Genomic DNA, 6,792 nt, shown 5'->3' with positions numbered 1-6,792 from the left:
CTCACTCTCTTTCTCTTTCTCTTTCTCTTTCTCACACACTAAAAATAACAACTCACACACTTTTGCTTTATTAATTCATGTCCACACCCTCTTCTTTCAGTTATCCTCATCACCATAATATTATTATTATTATTATTATTATTATTATCCCTCCTTAATCTTATTATTAACCTTTGTTTTCAACAACTTACAAAACATATCTGAATCAAAATCAAAACACAATGGAGTTTGAAGAAGAACATGAGGAGCAACAAGAACCATTAGGAATTCAGCTTCAAACGGGTAACAATTTCCGAAAAGCCGGTGACAATATCCGCTACAAAGAGTGTTTAAAGAATCACGCTGTAGAGATCGGCGGTCAAGCAGTAGACGGATGCGGCGAGTTTATCGCAGCTGGAGATGACGGTACATTAGACGCGCTTAAATGCGCCGCCTGTAACTGCCACCGCAATTTCCACCGTAAGGAAATAGACAGCAGCAGCAGCGTACACCGCCACCAGCCGTTAAAACACCATTTCATTACCACTGCACCGTACTACCACCACCACCAGCATCACCACAAGCACCGGCCAAGCGGCTACCTGTCAATGAAACCATCACCGTCTCCTAACCACCACCACCACCAGCAGAGGCCGTTAGCTTTACCGTCTACTTCACGGGAAGATCTGGAGGAGATATCAAACCCTAGCTCCAGCGGCGGTGGCGGTGGTAGTGGATCAATGAAGAGGTTTCGGACGAAGTTTACGGCGGAGCAGAAGGACCGAATGGTGGCGTTTTCGGAGGCGTTAGGGTGGCGTATACAGAAGCAAGATGAAGGCGCCGTACAGCAATTTTGTGCGGAGACTGGAGTGAAAAGGCATGTGTTGAAGGTGTGGATGCATAATAATAAGCATACTATTGGTAAGAAACCCTAATTTTGTAGTGAACAACTATAGATGCAGAAAATTATTATTATTATTAGTTAATATGGTAGGATGTCCTCGTCGTGTAGCTCAGTTGGTTAAGGAGGCGTAAGACTTGGAACAATAACTTAGAAGTCGTGGGTTCGAAACCGATCCTAAGCGCCAATCTCGCCTTGTTGCTGATTGAGGCTGAGTTACGTCTCACGTGATGGGTTTGGGATGGTTTGCGTGTTCGGAACAACACGTTTTGAAACAATAATTTGGTAGGATGAATGTAAACGTTTTAGTTTGTAGTAATTTTGTTAATTAGATCCGAAGGCTGAATGTTGATTGATTAATCGTTTGATAATTTCATGTTCAGTGCTCTAAATTATTAATCTAAACATGTAAATTAATGTTCAGTTTCGTTTCCAAAATTAGAATAAAAGTAAATGTAGTGAGAGAAACGATGAGAATAGCTGAAGATGAATCAGGAAGACGTGTTAGACATGCAAGGCTTAGCTTCTGTCATCTCCTTAATGATAAGTTATATCATTAAATTCATCTTCACCTGCTTCTTGTTATGCTAATTTGGAGAAGAAACAAGTGATGATTCTTGTTATGCTAATTTGGAGAAGAAACAAGTGATGATTTTTGCATTGATCGTACATTTCATATAAGTTAATGCACCATCACAGGCATACATTATGAATTTCTAAACTAAATGATTTGACCAAACTTTTAAACCGAATCAAACCTATTGTATCCTGGGCGTATGCCGGAGTACCCGAGGTTCTTTGATCGTCACATCGTGAATACGCAAACAGAAATTGCGGAACTGAATCCATATGGGTGGAACCTGACTAGATACTCAAACCGATTCACTTTTGCCATTTCCAATTACATTCAGTTTCATGATTTTACAAGTGAATTTTACAAAAAATTAAATTGGATAGCTGAATAGTTTGATGAGTTATACATTTGCTTAGAGTTTTCGATATAGAGCTTAAATCTAATACATATGGGTTTCAGTGCCGATAGTCTATCTGGAATCAATCTCTCTATTCTTTGGGTCAGAGGTACGGTTGGCATATATCCCATCATTCGTAGACCTTGATTATGTCATTGCTATTTGTGAGATCTTACTGGGTATGTTTGTCGTTGTTTGGATATAGAGCTTGAACCGAGTCAAGTTCAGGCAAAGTTAAATTCAACGAGTGAGTTTGAACTTTAAAATTGAAACGACTTGAGTTCATACTTGCCTTGAATCCTTACTCCCTCAGGAGAATGATCGCATAGAAAAAGGTCAGTTTATACATACTAAATTAATGATAAAATTACGTGTTTGAAAGAATATTGTATTATGGGTTGATTGTGAATGTGTTTAAAGGCTGCTTAATGTTTAAATGTCAAATCAAAGAAGTCGTTATGCGTTTAAGTATCAATTTGGATACGAGTGAAAGATGTTGAGTTTTCATACGTTAATTTCATTAACATGAAAATAATCTTACAACGGTATATATAGAAAACACAACAAACAAAACTAGCTAATGTGCGTATGAACTCGCACACGAAACATTATGTTTCAGATGGCACTCCCATCAAGTTGGAGGTGTATACAAACCCAACTTCGAATACAAATCCATGTACTGATAACCAGTGAGACTTTTTATGAATACATCCGTAAGATGATTCGAAGTTCGAGTATGAAGTAGCAAAATCAAACCATGTTGATGTTTCTCTAGCACAAAATAACAATCCAATTTGATATTTATAAGCCCGCTCATGAAGAAATATCTTGTTTTAGCAATATGAATAACAATTTGACTATCGAATTTGAGAGGAACATAAGTAAAGTCCATTAACTTGAAACTCGGTGAACAAACGAGTTAACCAAGCAAACTTTTGTATTACACGACGAATGGAATGCTACTTGGCTTCAACACATCTGGGGTAAAGTGGTGGCATGCTTCTTGAACTTTCACAAAATTGAACTTCTCCTGAAGAAAATATTATACGCTAACGAACCTCTCTGTGTTTGGACATGAAATCATGTATATTTTGTTAAAGGCGAACACAAAAGAGTGCAAATGGACATTTACATCTTTATTTTTACTGCCATAGGCTAATTGTTTTCATATTTCATAATGGAATAGTTCATGACAATCACAATGTTTTTTCCTATTTTTTTTTTCTTGTTTTAACAACTTAAGGTGATATATATTCACTACAATAGAAATTAAATAGATCCTAAACTATCTTTGTGGTACATGAAATCATGTACATTTAGTTTAACTTTAATATATTACAAATAAATTTATGTTAATTTTTTTCAAATTATGTTAGTTATTATGTCAGATAACTGGTTTGTAAGTCGTACTTGTATTTTAAAACGGGTTGTTTAGGTTAAATGGTCTAAAAAAACGTAGGAAGGTTTATTATAAGTAAATAATTCCGATAGATCAAGTGTGAACATCACATTATTGCCAAAGTTTGTTGGTTCATTTGAAAAACCGTAAACTAAAAATTATTCAATAACGTAGTCCTTAGAAGCAATGAAAATGAATACTGTTGAAAAAGGTTTCAAGACATCAATTGTTTCTACAATTTATGAAACGAAAAAAATATTCAACAACGTGCAGAACAAAAATAAATCTAAATTAGTTTTCTTTTAGATTGGAAAGGATTTTGTAATTTAAATTGTGATTTTGTCACTTGACTTTGTGTCATTTTCTCTAATATGCTGCTAGAGGTTTTTAATATGTATTTGAAATTTCTTAGCCGGTCAAAAAAAAGTGTGAATATGACGTATGAAGAAAGAAATAAAGAAGACAATTTCCGATGAATAAGGTGAGACACATTTATGGTCAACTACTATTTCACACCAAATATAATTAACTTTGCTTGTTTTCCATGAAATATTGTTTATAATTTGACTGCTTATATTAAAAGGTTATTATTCTCCATTAATTCCGTACACACATATATTCATACACTGATACACATGACTTAAAAGAAAATTAGAATAAAACCAAAGATGGGTATTATGGGGGTGTTAGGCCTAGCTTTTATTTTCTACCTTATGTTTATATTTTAAAGTAGCTTATAGCTTATTTTCTATTATTTAATAAGCTCTTTCAAAGTGTTTTGATTAGCTTATATTCTATAAGTTGATTATACGTCTTAATAAGTTGTTAAATCTATCACTCTTTAATTTGTTTTAGTAATAAGTTGCTTCAATATTATTAATCCATCACCATTTGAAGGCAAATGGTAATTTACCCCCTTAAACAAATAAGCTTCTTCAAATAAGCTAAAAAACCATCTTCAAATAAGCTTCTCAAAATTAGCTTATATAAGCTTATAAGCATAAGCTAAAAAAGCTAAACCAAACACCAAGTTAAGCTTATTTTATAAAAAAAGCTAAAAAAGCTATAAGCTTTACTAAAAAAACTAGGCCAAACACCCCCTAACAAAGAATGCATCTTATCATTCTCTTCAAAGCGAGGGTTTAAGACCAGTGATGAACCTTGGACGGAAATGCTGGAGGGGAAGGGGCAGGGACTCAAACTGCATGAAAATTTTCATAAACGAGAATGGGTTGGGGGCTCAAATTTTTGGCCAAAAACAAATAAATTTACACTACGTATACAAATTTGCATACCAAAAACAGGTTAGGTTACAATACTGCGCAAAAAAACGGGGGAAGGGAGGACCCTTGGCCTTAGAGATGATCAACAAAACCGGTTCCTGGAACCGAACCGGTGGACCCAAACCGGACCCGAACCGGTTCCTACCCGTTTTTTGTAGGAACCGGACCCTATCTGATTCAACCCGATGATCCGTGACCGGTTCTTGCATTTCTGAGCGGGGCGGGTAGGAACCGGAACCGAACCGGAACCGGTTCCTAACCGTTTTTTTTGGCCGTTTTTTGACCGTTGGGGTCAAAAATAGCCGTTTTTTGACCGGTTACGGTACAGGAACCGGGTTAGGAACCGGTAAGAACCGGTTAGATAGGTTAGGGGTCCGAGGGTGGAAGAACCGGTTCGGTTCCCTAACCGGTTCGAGCCTGGAACCGGTTTAAAAGGTGGTTTTGAATATAGGAACCGGTTAGGAATCGGTTCCGGTTCCTAGTCCCAAACTGTTTTGAACATCTCTGCTTGGCCTCAATAAGATTCCCCCATGTTTAAGACCACCGTAAAAGAGAATAAGACGACCACAACTAGGCGTTGACGCCTATCATGACGCTACTAGTCATTAATCATAATAGAGAATGATAAATTTTATTCTTTTGGTTAGAATCTTCTAACCGAACGAAGCATGTTTTATATGTTTTATTTTAAGTAAAAATAAGACATTTAAAATACACATGTATGTATGTATGTATTAAATAACAAAGCCCACAATGACATCCCGTTTTGAAATACAAAACTATATTTTTCTGAATATGAATATGTGTAGTTATTAATTAATATTAATAATTTAATGATGCTAGATTTTTTTGAGATATAGTTGACTAGGAAGCATAGTATTTGGTACATGCACTTGATGGGATCATGTTATAATGTTTGGGCAATTATTTGGGAAGAAGATTGTCGGTGCAATATCATATTTTATAGAAATCAGGAGTCTGCTTTTATAATGTTTGAGATGTAATATTTTAAATCATTTATATAAAAACAAATCAAATAAATGAGTCAATTATAGATCAACCTAGTATAATAAATAATAATAATAATAATAATAATAATAATAATAATAATAATGATGATTAGATCAAGCAAGTTAAACATGTTAAACGCCAAACGACATGTCACATGTATATAATGCATGTATCTAAAATTTTGATTCAAAAGAATTAAAACAATATAGTTACTTGGATCTATAGAACAAACCTTAAAATTATAGTTATTTAATTTAAGCATCCAAATGTACCATTTTATTTTTGGTCTACAACATAAGTAACAAACTCATCAAGAAATGTTCACCTACAAAAGTAAAAATTGTAACATGTATGTCCTACATGTGATAAACCGTCACTTGATCACACGCCATATGTTGTTTCGAAGCGTGCGTGAACAAAATAGTTGTCTTGCATGATTCACGACAATCCAAACAAATAACTTTATGATGGTGTGACGAATTCATTTCGGTCCACATCATTTGTTATATGTCGATCAAACGATAACTTAACTTTATCTTATACATATTTAATAACATAGACGCGAATAATGCCAAAGCAATAGTAGCATTTATATCATTTGTGGTGCGGTCGGACTAAACTTATATAGACCACAGACACGCGATTGTATCTATCAAACTATTGATTGTACTTGTATAACTATTGATTGTACTTGTATGTGTATATATGGATATATGTTTGTGAGGGGCTTTTATTCCCATATTTTAACATGTGGTGGTTGTTCTTCCTCATCACACACTAATAGCAATAGCAACAAACAATTTCAATCAGGCAAAAGTCCATGTCACTTATATATTATTTACTTGTGTTATCACATTCATGTCTTTTGTCTTTCTAGTATGTGTACATTTCATTTAAAGTTTGAATTAAAGTTGTATGTTTTATTAAAGTAGTTATATTATATGTTTTTGTTTGTCAAAATCAAAAGTATATTAACAAACCATAAGTTATGCTTTTATATATATTAATTACATAATGATAGAAGAGAGAGAGAGAGAGAGGGGTTCAATATATATATGTAACTAAAATCTAAAAACAAGCAGACAAGTTCCATCTTTGGACATCATTTGCATGTGATAATTTTAGGTATTAATGGAACCTTAATGTTGTTAATTTGCATAACACCCCCATGTCCCTACCTTTTTCTATTTAAGGTTGTCATCCTAGGAACTAAACTATATATACAATATCAAGTCTTGTATCACCAAC

The 6,792-nt window shown here is 34.3% G+C and overlaps 1 pseudogene; it reads left to right on the top strand.

The window, feature by feature from the left end:
* Window positions 1-221: 221 nt before the first annotated feature.
* Window positions 222-1,190, top strand: LOC143604596 (zinc-finger homeodomain protein 2 pseudogene; annotated as a pseudogene).
* The last annotated feature ends 5,602 nt before the right edge of the window (window positions 1,191-6,792 follow it).

The sequence above is a fragment of the Bidens hawaiensis genome, unplaced genomic scaffold (assembly GCF_021521415.1).
Source record: "Bidens hawaiensis isolate Kalapana, Puna unplaced genomic scaffold, B.hawaiensis_p1.1 tig00065956_1, whole genome shotgun sequence".
Classification (NCBI taxonomy): Eukaryota; Viridiplantae; Streptophyta; class Magnoliopsida; order Asterales; family Asteraceae; genus Bidens; species Bidens hawaiensis.
The sequence above is the reverse complement of the archived record's forward strand: the minus strand, read 5'-3'. Positions and strand labels throughout refer to the sequence as shown.